The sequence below is a fragment of the Pteropus alecto genome, unplaced genomic scaffold, assembly GCF_000325575.1.
Source record: "Pteropus alecto unplaced genomic scaffold, ASM32557v1 scaffold97, whole genome shotgun sequence".
In the NCBI taxonomy this organism is placed as follows: domain Eukaryota; kingdom Metazoa; phylum Chordata; class Mammalia; order Chiroptera; family Pteropodidae; genus Pteropus; species Pteropus alecto.
Genome location: NW_006439713.1, coordinates 1,883,536 through 1,900,716, shown reverse-complemented (window position 1 = coordinate 1,900,716; position 17,181 = coordinate 1,883,536). Strand labels below are relative to the sequence as shown.

The 17,181-nt window shown below is 44.5% G+C and overlaps 1 protein-coding gene and 1 pseudogene across 1 annotated transcript in view; one reads left to right on the top strand and one right to left on the bottom strand.

The window, feature by feature from the left end:
* Window positions 1–17,181, bottom strand: part of DSCAM (DS cell adhesion molecule) — a 540,559-nt gene that overhangs the window by 452,886 nt on the left and 70,492 nt on the right. The gene's annotated exons all lie outside the window — the stretch shown is intronic.
* Window positions 12,834–12,956, top strand: LOC112483818 (annotated as a pseudogene).

Genomic DNA, 17,181 nt, shown 5'->3' with positions numbered 1-17,181 from the left:
ATCCATCCATCCATCCATCCATCCATTTATCTATCCATTCATATCTCTCTCACCTATCTATCATTAATGCCTATCTTTCTACCTAAGTACTTATCTAAACTGGCAGGGGGCAGCAGTCACGCTCCTCATATGAGGCGTGGCTGCATGCAATGCACCCTTAGGTGACATTTAAAGCTGAGGCTAATGAAGAGAACCACGACGGATGACGTTTTCAGACAGGTAGTGCCAAATAACTTGTGTGGAAGCAAAGACCAAACAGATGTGAGTCATTCGTGGCTTAGACAATGGTAGATGTCGTGTGATGTCGCATGGCACGACAGCAGCAGCCGTGATCATGGCAACCGCCAATCATCGAGTGCTAGCGACACGCTGGGAGCCGTGCTATGCGTTCCCACACCCCTCACCTTGTAGTGTCTCCACGACACCTGAGCAGGTAGAGGCGATCTCTCAGGAAACAAGCCCTGGGAGTTACATGAACAATGGCCACTCGGGCAATGAGCAGCAAAACGATGTGGCCTCAGATCTGTTTGACTTGAAACCCGAGTCCCTAACGACCACATAGGGCTGCCTCTCTCCAAATCCAAATGAAATGACCAGAGAGAGAAAGGAAGGGAGGAAGGCAGGAAAGAAAAGAAAGAAGGAAATGAGAAAAGGAAGGAGAGAGGGAAGGAAGGAAGGAAGGAGGTGGGAGGGAGGGATCTGAGTCAGTGCAGGAAAACAAAATGATGCCATCAATTGGCCAGAAACTGTATAAATTTATAACAACAACAAAATAACAACAACAACAACACGTTTACAATCTATCGGAGATTCAAAAATGAAAAATATCTGAAAACCGAGAAAACATCTTCAGGATTCACCTGCAGGTAAAACCTGGCCCTAACTGACAGGAGACGGTTTGGTCCTTGTTTATCACCCCCGGAATGAAAACTCCAACATTTGCTGCAGGAGTGTCGAAGCAGTACCACCCCACGCTGCACTTGGGGTGTACAGAACACTCAGAATATCCACAATGTCGTCTGTCTGAAATCTGAGAAATTCTGAAACACATTTGGTCCCCAAGGTTTGGAAAAGGGCTGAGAGCGTGTAATGTCTGCTGACCCAAGGAATCCCTCTGCCATAAAATGTCCTTGACAATCAAAGCAGCCAGAAAACAACTTGTGATAAAAGCCAAACCAGGAATGACAGAAACTTAATGAAATAAGAAGCATACATCTCAATAACTGATGGGGAAAAGCAGCCTGCTCTATGGCAAGGAGAAGCCAGGGCAATGCTATCACTGAGATCTGACATCATCCTCTCTCCCCTCCAGGCTAATTTCATAACCTAGTTTAGTTTGAGCCCAAGGACAGCCACTTCTGAGCCCTGATTACATTTGTACCCCCAGGCTCACCATCCCTTGACCTTGAGGTTTGGGAAGTAGAAATATTTTGATGCAGTTGCTGTAGAAAAACAGGGCTTGGAGAAATGATTTAAAAGAAACCTAAAGGAGAATCTTAACGTGTATGTTATCATTTATATACACTTTTAAATCCACCAAATAGCTTCTGTGATTTACAGATTCATAAATAGGTTATAGAGGTGTCATAGAAAATATCATAGAAAATAAATATCGGGATTTTTGTTCTAACACTATTGTTTATGAAAAAAAGAAAAAAACATGGCAAAGGATATGCCTCCGTCTCTGCTGGACTGAAGAGCCTGTTTTATTCTTTGTCCTTTTCTGTTTATTTGAAATTCATGTATTCATTCAACAACCATTTCGACAAAATAGCCCCCACTGAATGCACAGAACCAGACAAGGGAGAAAACAGACAAAATCCCGATGTGAAATGTCTCGTTATTAAAATAAACAATGATATTAATTTCCTGTGTCTTCCTGGGACTAGTAAAGACTCTTCTTAGTATAGGTGAGAATGGCGTCGATTTGCTTATTCGCTTTTAGTGGAATTTAGACTGTAAAATAATTAATGGTCATAGATTTCCCTAACGAAGTGGACATAGCCTTAAACTACACAAAAGCACCAGGGTATTATCGGGCAGGGAAGGGGGAGAGGGAGGGAGGGGAGAGAGGAGGGAGGGAGGGAGAGAGATTGTTAGGATTCGTTGTAAGCAGGATCCCGGCTTCAAAGGAGTGAAAGGCATATGAAAACAGAGAGATGCTCGTCTGCATTTTCCAAAACTGGACCTATTCTTTTGAGCAGAAGTTCCTTGCTGGGTTAGTAAATGTAGATCATATAGGAAACAAATATTTGAAGAAATAAAACTACCAAACCAAGAGTTTAATTACTTAGAATATTCCTATAAGGATACTTTATTTTCTCAAAGTACTAACTGTACACACAGAATTGGAGCATGAAAGCACGGAGCCAGTCTCCGAGCAGCCCACGGGAACCAGGCTTGCTAAGTGTCACAGAGACACCCGAATGCGTGGAGGACGAGGGCACAGAGCTGTCAAAAAAAAAAGATTGCGAGGAGACAAGAACATTAGAATTTATGAGCATCTATAGTCACATAAGAAACAAATATCTAAAGAAAGCTCACTGTTAATATTTCTTTCCCAAAAGGTCTATCCCTGGCTATCTTTCATCCTATAGTTCTATAGGATGTTTCCCTTTTATTGACCATCTATCGAAATTAATTTTACGACAGATAAGTCCATCTAAGCAGGTACTTTTTGAAGCACACTGAGTTCCGTGCTTTAGCTGGGAAGTGTAATATTTACACTCGAGAGCGGGCAACGTGAGTGCAAGCTCAAACCTTTCCTCCCCTCGGCCACCAGTGTCCATCTGGAGAGCAGACACCCCGTACAGTCCTTCCTGGCTTTGCTCTCCCCCAAAATGCACCGCTGAGACTGGCTTTGCTTCCTTTCAAGGCGCTTAATGAAAACGGAAGTCACTAGAAGAAAAAAAAAAATAGAAGCCGCAGAGTGCTCATCAGATGTCCAACTTTACGGGTTTCTGGAAATATGCGAGGGCTTTCTTTGGGGGGGTGTGCGTGTGAGCATGTGTGCACGCGTGCATGGCTCTCCAGGGCCACCTGCCATGTGCAGGCTGATCCCACACAGCATGGGACTGTCCACGGAGCCAGCGCGCTCCTCTGGCCCCTTCCACGCTGGTTGATGGACACCTGCCGTTTCCGTCCCGGCGCGCACTTCCTGTCTCAAGGTAACAGCACCTGGGCTCTCCTGGAAGGGGCCCCGCATCACCAGCGCGGGAGCCCGGCACCACGCTACGCGTGGCGAGTGGTTCGCAGACGGGCGCGTGACCCGGGCCTGACCCAGGACCTCTTTGCCCCTGTGCCGAGCTGCCACCGGCGAGCCACGCGCCGCCCCTGGCCAGCGGAGGGGCCGATCTCAGGGAGAGAGGAGCGGCTGTCTGGAGAGAGGAGGGCCCGTTCCTGACAACACCGCACGCTCTGCAATGTGGCTCTTGTGACCGTGACTCCCAGTAATGGCCACACACGGAAGAATGAGCACCCATGAAATGTCGGAGGTGTTACGAACGTACCCGAAGGAAGACACGAGACTCCAGGCAGACTGAGGCGCCCACTCCCCACCCTCCCTTCGGTCCATGCCCATGCTCTCTGCTGCTCTGGGACTCGAGGTCCCACAACAAGTGACCTAAACCCAGCAAAACGGTGGAAGTAAGTCAGCCACGCCCGGACTTGCGTTGCAAACTCATTCTATGCAGTCGACCCGTGGATGCGGATGTTTTTCATGTAGCCATGTTACTGAAACGTTGACCAGACTAGAATCCTCTGTCTCTGTTCTCTAGGGAGAGCCTATGATGTGACAAGCACTGTCCTAAATGTGGGGAACATCACTGGACATGACAAAGGACCTACTTTTAGGGCCTGCCTTCCTTCCGGAACAAGGACCACAGGTTTAGCCTATGCTTGTCTGGAAACTTCCCCTTAAATACTACTGGACAATTTCTCTTCCTTCCTTCCTCCCTCCCTCCCTCCCTCTCTCCTTCCCCCCCTTCCGTCCATCCTTCCTTCCTTTCTTTCGGAGGAGCAGATGGTAAACCAGAAAAGGAAGACATAAATAACACATTTCAGTTGGCGGTAACTGCTCTGAAGAAAACCCGGAGCATGGCTGGGTGCGAGGAGGTGGGGGACGCGGGGTGAGCAGTCAGAACGAGCCTCCCGGGGGGCTTGTTCTGAACCACGACTTGAACAGCGAGAAGGAACCAGTCAGGCCCAGTGAATATGTGACGACGGAATATTCTGGTGGGAGACAGCACGAGAAAACAATCCCAGAGTGGATCGAGGGGATGACACTGGACTCGGCGAACAGGAAGGACGTTATGGGACGGCCACCACGCCACTGCTCCCGACCCCGGGGCCCTCACACAGCTCTTTCCCCGCCTGGAACGTCCCCTTCCCCACCTGCCTCTCACCAGTCTGAACAAGCGCTTGCCTCTTTTTGGGGACACATTCCTGAACTTCCACAGGACAAATTCACTGCGACTCTCTCTTACGACTCCCACCCCTTCTCCATTTCTAGCATGTCTCACGGTTATAACTAGATAATTATTTGCATGGTTATCTGCGGTCTCCCCAAGACCACAGGCCAAGGAGCAGGGGAACCGGACAGCCTGCTCGCCGCTGACACCTGCAGTCCCGCCACAGGACACCTGGTTCACGGCGACGCCCGATACCCGCTGAATGAATCACTGCATGAACACTGCAGTGTACGCGCTGTCCTGTCTCTCTCAAAGACAGAGCACTTTGGTGGTCATGACATTGGACGTGAAGACGTGCACGGGAAGATTTCAGAATGGTGGCTACACACCCTGCGGCTGCATGCTCTGAACATCGCGTGCCACCCGTCCCTGCGGCCCCAAACCCCAGATTTTCCCCAGCTTCTACTTGGCGAACATCTCTCCTGGTTCCTGCCCGCCTGCAGACCAGCCGCGGACCACAGCCACTTGTGGTTGGCTGACTCTTCTCAGCGGGGACCTTCCGTCACCTGATGGTGCCCTGCGGAGACCAACCACACCTCGAAAATTCCAGGCAGGAGAGCAAGCAGCTTTTCTCCTGTCCCTGCCCCCCACTTCACCGACTTGCCGTAAGCTCCTGAGGCAAAGCATTCTCATGAGGATGCTGCCGGCCGTGCGTGACAAGCCCGGATATGCTACTTCCCATGAGACACCCCGTTTAGTCCATAAAACAGCCGTATAAAAGGGGGGTTCTCAGCAACGTCATTTCTCCAAGGAAACCGAGGTACAGAGGAATTAAGTAACTTGCCCAAGATCCCGCAGCAGGGACGCGGGCGCCGGGATTCCAGGCGGTTGCACCGCAGGACGCGGCTGCTCTCCACCCCGTCACTGTCACCTGCCCTTCCTCTCCTCTCACGGCCAGTGGCCCCTTCCGCGCGCCCTCGGGACAGCCACGCCTCCGTGTGGAGTGCTTCGTCTCGTAAGGACAGAAAAGTCCTGGTCTTCTCCTGTCCCTTCTGTCCTCGAAGCAGTCAGGCTTCAGCGGTCACGCCGGGCCCCGCCCTGTCCCTCTGCATCCCCAGCGACTGCAGTTGCTAGAACTAAACTCCAGAGACACCAAACGGTCCAGAGTCAGAAGCAAGGACCCCGCAGAGTCTTCCGAAGGGCCGTGCAGCGAGGCACGCGCGTCTCCACAAGCCGCCCGGCTGCTTAATTCCCTTTTCACTTAGTGCTTTCCCATTAGCTGGCTCCCCTGTGTGAAAATTAGAAAGAAACCCTTCACTAAGACTGGAGTCGGGAAGACCCGCAGAGGAAGCTCTCCCATTCTGGCACTGTCCTCAAATGCCAGGAATGGAAAGATGACACCGATCACAGCAACAGTTAATTCCATGGGACCCCAAAAGGAAGAGCAGCCCCTTGCACTCCCAAACGGGAATGCGAGTACTTTGCTATTCCAGCAGGAGGAAGGAAGATTTTCTTCGGGCCCAGCAACAAGCCCAGCCAATGGAAATGCAGCGGCTCAGCCAATGAGAAGCCGTCCTCACCTGAACTCATACTTTCCCTCAGTGAAATTCCATGTTTCCCTCCTCGCCGATGACGCCCTTGCCCCGCCCTCCTCTGGTCTTGGATGACCCCTCGGAGTCTCTCTCTGCTTAGCAGATGAGATGCTCCCTGATTCATGAACCATTTCATAAAGCCAACTAGATCTCCAAATTTACTCAGTTGAATTTTGTCTTTAGCACTTGGTTGGCCTTATGATTTGACCCCCGGCGCTAGTGAACAGCAGGCGTTTTACGAAAGGGACACTGCACGGCCTTGCGAAGCTCTTAGCATAGCCGATCTTTGGAGGCCATTTCACGTGGTCACCCCCAAAGCTCCATGGGCAGCAGATTACCTTGCTGACCCTACACTTCCTGAAGAAGAAGGCCCTCTGTGGAAAATATTTCTTTATATCAGGAACATGATCAAGAAGATAAAACCACAGGAAAACCTCGTCCGGTGGGCATCTTAGAATGCAGTAAAAATAAGACCTCATAAAAAGCCAGAAAGCGCTTTCTGTGCAGGTGGGAAAATGCATGTTCTCCTCCTACGTATACACACATGGTGACGTCATGCTTCCCCGAGAGTCTGTCCTGAGCTGGGAAGCAAATGGGCAGTATCTGAAAAAGCAGTCCTTAGCAAGAGAAAAGCATCTTTGACCAGAAGCAGTTTTTAAAGCCTTGATTTCTTTTTTTATTTTTTATTTAAACATGGTACCAAAAACATAAATGCTTGTTTATCTTGCTGAGCGTTTGTCGAAACTATGTTCGTAGTGTCTATCTGTGACCCTCCTACTTCAGTCCCTCAGAGGCTACCATTGATTCATGCCCCTCCATTCTGCAATGTATATCTTTTTCTCCCTATTTTATCCTATCTATCATTATCTATCATACATATCAACTGATTTTCCCCCTACCTTCTTTCTAAAACCTTTCCCAATTTTATCTCAGAATATAAGGCCCCTTTCTCCCGCTGTTAACCCGGGGGCTGGAGCACTAGACGGGGGCATTAGGATGAAGTCACTCACCATAACTGATGGCGTCTGAAAGTGATCGATCACTTATTCACTTGTCCAGCACCCATATCTCTGAACACCCGTCCCTGTGCTGGGTAATTTCTCCAACATTCCTTGCCCTCCTAAAAGGCACCGGTGTGCACCCAATCGCATCAGCGGATCCATCACACGAGGTGACAGACAAGTGCCAGTCATACTTGCTCATGCCAGTCATCTTTAGCGTTGGAAGGACATTAAACTCACGTGGACGACTTTGTAAACTAGGGAAGCTGGGTCCAAGCCCAGACCAATGAAAGCGATTCTCTAAGAACAGAGCATCAGTATTTATAAAAATCCACCCAGGTTATGATGCGCAGGCTGGGAACCTACAGCCTGGGCATTCACATTGCAGCCTTGGATGAGCTGATTCAGCAGTGCCTGAGAGCTCATTAGAAATGCAGAGTCTCAGGCCCTGATCCATACTACTGACTCGGAATCTGTTTTACAGGATGCCCAAGGGGTCCACGTGCCCACAACAGCTTAAGAAATACTGTTCTAGGAGACCGAAAGAAACATTTTATCTATGGAATTAACAGACTCCATTACAGTCTGGCTGGGTATCATATTATTGTCGGGATCTACCATGTAACAACTTATCTGTAAGAGGTAGATCACCCCAGGCCACCTCAAGACGCCAATGGACCCTACTTTCTTCCTTTAAGATAATCCCACCAAAACATTGTGATTGGGGAAAAAATAAAACTCAAACACTGGGGCTCAGATGAGTCGGTGTGGTCGAGGATGGATATTATTAAGCTCAGAAAGTAGTTATATCTTCTCTTCCCTCCAAGACACACCAGAATACAAATTCCTTCAGTGCGAGGACTGTGTTTCTCTCATTCACAGCTAGATTCGCAAAGCCCAGTACAGGGCTTGCACATAACAGGTGCTCACTGAATATTTACGTGTGACTTAGTGTCCCGAAGAAAAGACAGCTCTGTTACTCATTTATTTTGAGACAATGGACAAATCTCTCCACCCTTAAATTTTCTACTGTTTTCATCTATATGATCTGCTTACATTATTTACTCTGAGATTAAAAACTATTTAACAACTAAAAGCTCGGTGGGAAGCGATATGTGGTAAACAGACACGGGAAGGCTCCCTGTGTCTAGGAGCACCGTGCGACAGCCTGAGGAATCTGCTCTAGCACGGACCACACACCCGGCTGGCGATACCTCCCTTCCGCATGCGCTCATTACACAAACATTCACTGAGTTACACCCCGTGCCAGCTACTCTCCTAGATATTAACGAAACCGATCAAACCGATCCCTGCCTTCTTGTAGCTTACATCCTAGTCATATATCATTCAGGCGACCATCGTGTTCAAAAAAATAAAGACTGGTAAAATTACCATCCTATTTTACCTCAAGTGCTATTATAACTTTTGAGCCTACAATTTACTTGTTTTTCATTTTCGAAAAGGGCTGACTTTTTTCTAACACACGGCTATAATTTTTAAAAAGTCCAAATTCAATACCATCAACTACATTCTTTTCAAAAAAACTAGGATGAAATCATTCCGATGATGACTTTTGAAGCTGTTTGCAAAATACAAAGTTAAATATATGAAACTATTCAAAGTTGATTCCTCTAAGATCTCGATGCATGAACAAAATCAATTTTCCCATCCAGTCATTTAAAGGGAAAAGATGCAATAATTTTTTTAATTGAGGTAAATTATGTACAATATGAAAGTTACTATCTTAGCCACTTTTAAGAGTATAATTCAGTAGTGTTAAGTATATTTACACTATTGTGCAACCAATCTCTAGAACATTTTTGTTTTATAAAACCGAGACTCTATGCTCATTAAATAACAACTCCCCATTTTCCGGTCCCCCAGCCCCGGTACCTACCATTCTATTGTACAGATGTATAAATTTGACTACCCTAGGTACCACAAACAAATAGAATCATACGGTTTTCGTCTTTTTGTGATTGGTTTATTTCCCTCAGCATACTGTCCTCAAGGTTCATCCATGTTACAGCATGTGTCACAATTTTCTTTCTTTTGAAGACTGAATAACATTCTCTTGCATGTATATGCCACATTCTGCTTATCCCGTCATCAGTCGATGGCCATTTGGGTCACTTCCACCTTTTGGCTATTGTGAATAATGCCATTATGAGCATGGGTGTACAAATATCTCCATTTATTTTTTAAATTAGTCTCCAGTTGCTTTTACATAGGCCATTCAGCATTCCTACTTGAGATAAAATCAATTGGAACAAATAGAAGAAAAGTCAAATATATATTTTTTTCATGTCACTTATATAAAATAGTTGGTCTTCATCAAATAACATCGCTATTCTATTAGGAGAAAATGCTTCCTGATTAAAAAGTTACAAGTAAAAGTTTAAGAATATTACTCTCTACAATACAAAAGGGTGAAAAAAAAGTTAAAAAGAAGAGGATTCATATCCATGTTCTAATTAGAAACATGACCACATAAAGTTTCTCCCCCAAAACCAATTACAGTCTTTGACCGCTTTTACGTTCTTGAAGAGATATAAAAGTTCGCTTTCCTCACTTTTGATTTTAGAAGAAACTTTACGCACTGTCCTTAATGGAGGAATATTTGGAGAGAGATCAAAGAGAGCAAAGAAAATGACTCGAAGGTTGGAAATAATAAAACTTATAGGGAGAGCTTAAAAGAATGTCTTCTAAAAAAGAAACAGCTGAGACGAACCTGCAAAACTGATGGTCTCCACCCACTAAACAAGAATGAAGAAGGGGCGACCATGGGCAAAGTGAAAAATAGTTGACACCTATAAGGTGAATTCGAGTTAGACGACTTGGAAGTTCTGTGGAAATCCAGCATAGAGTAAGGAGAATAGACAGCGCTTCTTCGAAAAGCCATATTCAGACGAAAGAGCAGAATGTGCTATTCTTGCTTTTCCATTTAGCTTAAATAAATTAAGCCAGATTAAACAGTGGATAATAACAGTTAATAATTGTGAGATGTCAACTGTTGTATCCAGAGCGTTTTGCAGTGGGGTGGTTGAGAAGAGAAGCCCCTTTTTTTCTCAAATGCCTAAACCGTTCACTTTCCTTTTTTTTTTTGGACTGACCTGAAATCAGTCAATAAGGATGTAGTGCAGTCAGTTTTGAGGCGGAGTCAGAGCAAGTCAGATAAAGCCCACGGCAAAACGGAAACCAGAAAACCGTGTGAGCCAAGCTGAGCCCGGTGTCTTGTGAAAGCATTTGCAAAGCCAGCTCCAGAAAGCTGTTTTCGGTGAGCTTAAGGGTTAACAAGACCCCTCTCCCACCCTCACCAAGAAGAGAGTTCTTAAAGGGCTTTGCCTATTATTACAGCGGTTCAAATTCTGATTAATAAATTACATAATACGGTTCATCCTCCTACTAATGGCACCGCCATCCACTAAATGTCTTCAGCCCAGAACCCGAGTCATCCTCGACGATCATCTTTCTCAGCCCTCATATCCACCCTATGAGCCCACATGTCAGACCTTCTCCAAACATTCCCCAACTTGGTCCTCTTTTCTGTCTTCGTGTCTCTGCTCAGTCGAGTCTCCAGCATGTCCCCCGATGAGTCATTCGATGACATCTTTGCTCTCCCCTCCCCCCCACTGTTCTCCGTTCGGCAAGCATGTCACACTGTCCTCCGGCCCGGAATTCAACAATGCTTCATGACCCCTACACACAAATCCAGACTCCTCGACTGGGCCTAGAGGAGCCTCCCACCCCTCAGCCCTAGATGTTAGGAGTCTCCGTGCCACCTGAGGACCTACGCATGGCTGGTTCCCTCTCAGCGTGACTATGTCACCTTTCCTCCCCACCCACCTGGCCATTCCAGAGCTGGCCGTGATGGTGTCGTGCTTTACAGGGGTGAGGATAAAATGAGGCCCAGAAAGGTACAACATAAACTCAGACTCCAGTAAAACCTGAGATAGCTATAAACTAGAGTCTAGAAAAATAGAATTTTCCGATTTGTTCTACCCCTAAGTGGTGTCTGGTCCTAGGAAAATATCTAGCTCAGATTTAATCTTCAATCATCGAACCTAAGGCCTAAAAGGACACTACTCTTATATAAATCAGCTTTAGTTGCCTTAAATTCTAAAGCAGTGTTTCTCAAATTATATTCAAAGTAGTATCGTGGACGATCTTGGAAGATAAAAGTAAATAAAAATAAAAATTGTCATGATCACTTAAGGATTCATGGTGCCAGGTCCTTTAGTACAGAACTGTGTTGCTATTGTTTAATATCTCCTGCCCTGAATTATTCTGAACCCAGAAGCCACATGACCTTTTTCCTATCCGCTTAGCCTCCCCACGGACGCGGCTTGGGAAATGCTGGTCGAAAATATCCCATCTTATTAACTGTCAAGGGACACTCCCAACTCGGAGAAGCATCACTAATTTTAAAGGACAATCTTCTTTATGCTTCCAGTCTAGTCCCAGAATTTCAGAGCTCATAACCAGCAGGAAAACAACACTTCACTGAGTGTATCATTAATTTTTAAAATGTGACATTCATAATCTGCCCACTCCTGGTTTGATGCTGTGCCGATTGTTCGTGTTAAACCGTGTACTCTGAAGCTTCAAATAAAAAATATCATGGTTTCTTATACAGGTGTATTTTCCCCAAAGTTCACTATAGAAAATGTTAAATGCACACAAAAGAAAAAATAAACAAGTATAATGGACCTTCACGTTTCCATCACACATTTCGACATTAATCAGCTCCTCTTGCATGTTATCCCTATGCCCTGGATTAATTTGAAGCAAATCCCAGATATCACAGAGGTATGTTTTAAAGAACTAAATGTCAGTTAATGTTTATTACTAAGAGTAAAAAAGCCACAAAATTAACCCCAACATTTATGCAAATACAAATACATCCACACACACATTGCACATTTATTAAAACAAATAATTCCAGTGGTTTTTGACCTTAAGCTGGCGTCTATTATTATTATTATTTTTTTTAATTTCATGGCGTGGCGTGCATAGCAGGGCGTGTTAGTGGGTCTCTCCTGTGTTCAGTTGCTGCCGATAAGGACTCACTATAAAATATTTGTTCCAAACTATGGGGACCAGGAGGGAGCACACTCTGACTGTCAGAACGCTTCGAGCCACACGCACCTGTCAACGAAAGCAGGTCAGCGGGCTAGAGCAGAGAAGGCGAATCAATAACCCTTTGAATCAACCACGCAGGCAGCAGAGAGCCTGGGGCAGAGGACGGAGGCGACACGTGGCCTGTGCTTTCTTCCAGCTTTCCTCTCCTCTGCATCTGATGCTCAGTCCCCCTTGCAGGGCTCTAGAATCGAGTTCAAATAACCGTCCCTAATTTATTGTTTGTGCCCCACCTAATTCTTTTTAAAAAGGATTTGAGACTCAAGATAAATGAGTCACATTTAAATCCAAGGAAGAAGCGCATTGCTCTTTTCCCAGTCGTCCTTACATTCCGATCACATCTGACAGTTATTAATAAACAAATGAACTTCTTCGGAAACCTGTATTTTACATCCTGTGGACTCACCCAACGTACACGAAGGATTTTACTGAACCTGTACGTAGGTCCTGACCTCGTCATCTTAAATGTCCCCGCTGTTACACGTGGGGTTTAAAATGTTTGATGCTCAGCCTGCCTCAATCTGGTTGACCCTCTGCAACAGAAATATCCTGAATCACGTGTCCGTAGGCCTTCCTATTCTACTTCTGAAAAACTATTTCACAAAAGTACAGATAGAATATCTACAAATCGATGATCACTGTTAGTAGAAACTAGCTCAATCATAAATCCTAAATTTAAAATGAAAGCAATAGTCTACGGCCATGTCACCCTGAACAAGCCTGATCCCGTCTGATCTCGGAAGCTAAGCAGAGTCGAGCCTGGTTAGTACTCGGATGGAAGACCAACCACCTAGGAGGACCGGGTGCTGTAGGTGTAAACAATAAAAATTAAAAAAAAAAAAAAGGGATTGTAAACTGACAAGGTCCTTGCAATCTGTGAGGTCAACCAAGGGTTGCCTCACCTAAAAAAATTAAATAAATAAAATAAAATAAAATAAAAGCAACAATGGATATTTTTTCTCCTATGTATGGCAAACAAGTGTAAGATTTGAGATAATCTGTGATGAATGTGCAATAAATGTATATTTTAAAATCATGAAAATAATTTTCTAGCTTCATATTTTTCTTTAATAGCTAATAATTACACATGTACTAAGCACCTATAAAAAATTCTTTTTAAAATTCTCAGTATAAAATTAAAGACATTTAAATAAATATTGTGGTAACTTTGATAAAAGAAGAGATGAACCTGTATCTATTCATCTTTTGTACCAACAAATCAAACCCTGTAAACAAACAGCAAGGGATTCAGGAAAATACACCTAGATTCACGTGTTCGAGATCATAAATAAATCACACATAGATTCCAGTGGAAGTCATTCATCGGGCCTCGAAGAAACGAGAGATTCTATGCCTCTCCCGTCTCAAATCGACTTCAGAATGTCATGAAAAGCTTTTGTTGTGGAGTCGCTGAAGACATGGCCAGAAATAGGACGTTTTGATCTTCTTTACTTAGTGAATTCAACGCAAGAGGAAATGGTTGAGACGTATTGGTATATATATATATTTTTCCCACTTAATGGCAGGAGACACAGGATTCAGCAGAAGAGGGAATCATTGGAACACAGACGGGCAGAAAATAATGGCCCGTGATGTCTACGGGCCCTGAGTAATTTGGGGGGATTATCTAAAAATTATCCCCAAGGCTGAGATATACTCTTTTTTTTAACATTTTATTATTCATGGTGGAAATCTGTAATATAGACATTTTTTTTTTGTATGATCCTGAATCCTAGAATAATGTTTTTAAAGAATAAATTGCTTAACTCTACAATCGGAGCCGCAGAAACATGTCACATGCGCCCAGATGGTGCGTGTCCCGCGGAGGGCTCAGAGCCGGCTGCATTCCGTTCTGGGAACCGGCCCCCCTCAGTTTGGACTTCATCTGGCTCTCTCAATGATAGGGTTTCCATTCCAACAGATAGCAATGCCAAGAACTAAAAATGTCACCATCTAATTAGGGAGGGGCAGACTCAGAATGGCCTTTCTTTCCTAATCGTGTCTGCAGTTTGAAAATGACTTGATGAAGGCTTTTGATGAAAACCCCTTGCTTTTCCTGGTACAAGGACAATTGTTGTTAAAGTGACTAGAACAATGCGGTGAGCCCAGGAAAAAAAAATGTATGCCTAACGAAGGGAGCAAAGGGAACAAGGACAAAAAGATCGACAAAAGGTGAGCGGACGCTGAAGGTTTCGACATGAAACTTAGTTTACAAAATAGATGCTCCCCAACAGCTGTATCAGAGGGCTTGACCTGGTGTGACCCCCCGTGAATTCGGCGGATGGGTAGCCAGGCTGAAGGAAAGCAAAAAGGACCCGAGGTTCATGCAGATTGGGTGTTTATGTGTTTTTCTGGGAATCTACTGTTCCATGGTTTTTATTACCTCCTCGGCACCTCCCTGAGCCAAACAAAATCAAGAAACATCAATCCGAGGACATTTCCACCTATAAAAAAATGTGTGTGTGAGTGCGTGTGTGTGTACATATACATACATTTCAGAAACTACAGGTAAACATTCCTAGATGTAGGGCATGTTGCTTGTATCAAAATGCATTTTAAATATTTGATATTAAAATAAAACTCAGAAATTCAGAATTTTAAGTTTATCTCAAAATGATTCATTTTGAAAAGCAAAAATTTCAGTCAAGTCCTTTCAAATCAATAGTTGAAAGCATCTCATTAGTCTTCGCAGTTTCTTCAATGTAATAAGACAACTGACTTTAAACGTTATGTCCATTTGCCTCTCACCTGTGTCCTTTTTAAATGAGCCATATAATAATGGCAACTTAAAAAATAATGCTTTATAAATAATAAGTGCTTCAATGACAGTAATAAAGGAATTTTAAATTCCTAGTGTAGAAGCAACCACAAAATTCTTAGTTCGAGTCTTCACTTTGCCTCTCACTGCCCAGGAAAAGACTCTTTTATCATCCATCAGATAATTTTTCAAGGCAATCTGACCCTGTGCTGGAGATGGACAGATGCTCTAGGCAGCATCCCCAGCCTCATCCAGGCTCAGCGGGCGAGCCCACCCACTAGGCACCCGCCATCCTTGCTGTGTACAGTGCGACCTTTCCAGGGCTCCACCATCGAGGTCAGAAAGATACTCCACACTCTGACAAACAGAAATTCTACAATTTTTAAATGCAGCTGCATAAGTTAGTGGAGCACACTGATCCCTATTTGAAATAGTCACACCGCACACAATAAGCCATACAGAGAGTTGACTCTGTGTTTATTGAATGTGTGTGTCCCTCCGATAAATCAGAAATGTAAGGTCTCGGGCACAAAGACTTGGGTGTGGACCCAGTGCCTCAGGAAATGTGAAATGCCTCTAAAGGCCTCAGTATATAAGGATTGCCATTGACTTATTCATCCATCCACAGTTAACGCTATATTTTAGCAAATGCTGCGGCATAAAATTGTAAGGTTTTAAAAATAAAATCATTTCATCAAAATCAAAGGCGATGGCTTTGGGACTGCTAGATATTGGGGATTTGAAACATTTATTTCCCTCAGAATGGCGCTGTGCTGTGAACGTCAGCTCTGAGATCCCAGGTTGCCTCAGATTTGCCTGCTCTGGAACCGGAGGGCAGGTGGGTGTGAAATGGCGCTTTGAAGTAGTATCAGAAAAATAGCGGTATAAAAGCTCTTCTTAAAGCATTAAGAACAATTTGAAAGGAAAGAACACTACCATTTTGATGGAAAAGTTGCTTATTCGATATTCATTCAAGGAATATTTATTAAGCTCCTACTAGGTGCCACACATGACACTGTTATACTTAAGGTTAATGGGAAGGGATAATTTTCAATAAGATTAAAATTAAATAATTTTTATCTCAGATCGTCTACCTGTTTTGATTTTTCTCTAGTTGTGCAATATTGTTTCAAAAAGCATTAAGCATATTGTCCTCAAACCACAAGGAAGAGCCCTAAACATGCCAGATGTCCAGAAAGTTATGTCTGGCTTGGAGCATACCATACATGGAAATGTTTTTCTCGCTTAAATAAGTCCCTACTCTTAAGTAATGGCTGTTGTAAGTTGTGTGTCATTGGTTGACCGTTTTTGTTGACTCTTAGGCATTCATACACTGTGCACAACTGAAAAAAAATTTTTTTTAAAGAAAAAAATATCTTTTAGAGAGGAAGAATCGCATATTAAGACTTTGGACAAATTATGGAAGCTTTCTACGTCTCAGCTTCCTCATCTGGAACGTGGGGCCAGTGAGAACCACCGCCTCTGGGGCTGCGTGAAGTTGTCAGATGTAGCCTGTTGTGTACTTCGTTAGCTGTTTCATGTGTGTGCAAGCGTTTCAGTGTAAGTCCAAACCTTTCCTGCAAACGTTGTGTTCTGACTTATCTGTGACGGTTAGGGCAAAAAGTAAGAGCCTTTCATTCTAGTCCATGGCTCATTTTATATCATCCAATTTCTATTTAAGTAAACATTGAATAGAGTAAGAATTGTTCATCTTGATAAAATCCAACAGACTGTTGTGACTAGTTCGGCAGCAGTCTAATGCTCTTACATTGAAACGATAGGACTTCGGGGCATTTACCCATGACTCCTTCCGCATATCTCGAAGTTTAGCAACGCTTCTTAAATGGAATCGTTTCTGACTCGACTCCCTAGCAGGCTCTACGTGAACGAGCAACGTCTCATCCATCGGAAACGTGGCATCCGGAGCCCGGGGGACACTGTGCCTCCTCTGCTTTAGAGGAGAAAAACACGGGATGCAGAGGCTGAATAATCCAATCCACTGCACCTGGAAATGCATCACCTACAGCAGTGTGAGTGCCCGTGGGACCATCAGCTTGCTCCACACGATACGCCGCCCACAAAGTCGGGCAGTGGGGCTATGGGACATGAGGAAGTGAGTTTACATGTGGATTATCCGTATGAGTCGGCTCGGGCTGCCGTAACAGAACAGCGCAGACTGGGCAGCTTAAACAACAGTGATTTATTTGCTCGCAGTTGTAAGGCTGCAAGTCTGAGGTTAGGGTACCAGCATGGTCGGGCTCTGGTGAGGCCTCTTTCCTTCC